Source organism: Dermacentor variabilis, chromosome 5, assembly GCF_050947875.1.
Source record: "Dermacentor variabilis isolate Ectoservices chromosome 5, ASM5094787v1, whole genome shotgun sequence".
NCBI lineage: Eukaryota > Metazoa > Arthropoda > Arachnida > Ixodida > Ixodidae > Dermacentor > Dermacentor variabilis.
The window spans coordinates 42,146,014-42,147,500 of NC_134572.1; the positions used below are offsets into that span (position 1 = coordinate 42,146,014).

At 44.4% G+C, this 1,487-nt stretch overlaps 1 protein-coding gene across 1 annotated transcript in view; it reads right to left on the reverse strand.

The window, feature by feature from the left end:
- Window positions 1–909: 909 nt before the first annotated feature.
- Window positions 910–1,487, reverse strand: part of LOC142582474 (uncharacterized) — a 35,452-nt gene continuing 34,874 nt past the window's right edge. Inside the window, exon 5 of the mRNA XM_075692237.1 lies at window positions 910–1,487. This exon is cut by the window's right edge and continues 4,327 nt beyond it. The gene's annotated coding sequence lies outside the window, so the exon portion shown is untranslated.

Sequence of the window (1,487 nt, forward strand, 5' to 3'; positions counted from 1 at the left end):
TTCTGTTTGCTTTAAAAGCGAATAGCATTGCCTACAGTGAGCGGCTTGTCTTATCTAATGGACTGACAAGAGGCGAGGAGCACGCTCAAGTGGAGAGGAATTCGATGTGGCCGAGCCACGGCACTGAAAATCAATTACTGGATGCAGAGGGTGGTGCCAGCGTCTGCGATTGGTCCGCTTTCCCTTACTTGGCTTGGGGTGGCTGCTCGGAAATTGTGGTGGCATGCAACGGAAGGTTAATAATGCCGCTAAAACGGATCCTCAGCAAAGAAGACTTGGCAGAGCGAGGTCGTAAACGTGCCAAAAGTGCTTGAAAACGTTACACAGCCACGCAAAAAGGTTTACTGTACGCAAATAAACTCATGCTATCCGGCAGGTACGAGTAGCCAGTGCCTAAGCGATCGGCGGCAGCCATCTTTTATTCCTTTCGGAACGGGTCAAGCTGCGGCTATTCAGAAAAGATTCTGTTTTGTTCGGCAAAAATTGCTTTCGCCCTCGTTTGCCGTCTTCTAAATGAAATTGCTGTTGAGCCATATTGCTGGTGTTCTCAAGTAATAATGCTGCCATTGTACTTCTATAGACCTGCAAATCCCATTTCTCTTGATATCCGCACCTTGGCTAGGGCGGGAGCTCTGCAGACCTCCAACATGGCTCGACAACAGTTTGTGTAAGTTTCGACGCAGGCGGTACATATCTGTCAAAAGAAAGCTCGACCCCTCATCCTTGTCCTTCATGCCGTGTTTCACATGACGCTGATGAAAGCTCATACTTGCTCACGGAAATAAATACTTGCCTCGAAGACGTTCGCAATCAAATGTGACTCCAGAAAATTGCGTAGGAGACGTATGCCACTATTACGCTAGTGCAAGTAGTGTAGTGAGGAAATTTGGGGTTGACAGAACTGCGGTGTACAGCACAAGAGAAATGAACGAACTTTATTCATCCAGTATGACAACAGTGATTGCGCAACAACAACAGTTTCTTAAAAGCAGGCACGCTTTGGTATGGCTTTGGAGTGTTACAAAACGTCCCTGCGACAAAATAAGGCACATGGTATCGGTCATCTGTACCCCCCCCCCCTTTATTATAACATTCAAGACGTCTTTGATGCACTCTGTATAATATAACATCACAATGAAAAGAACGCGTTGCAAAAGCTTTCTGTGCTATTACGTAGCCACGAACTCCCTTACCGTTCATTCCCGTTTTTATTTACATATAAATGTAAATATAACAAAATAAAGAAATGCGATGTTATCATTTTCCTTTAAGATCTGTGAAGTCACTTTATTTTTATTATAAAGTCCGGATAATATGTCTGCTCACATCAAAAAAGAGCTAAAGAGAGAGAGAAAAAGAAACTGCGTAGAACCGTGTTGTATGCAGTGGGTTCGTTAATACCACTACTTTCGTCATTTGATGATAGGCTCCTACAGTGACAGCGCTCCGTGTATGTGTGCTAGCACTGAGCCCGAAATAGATTATAT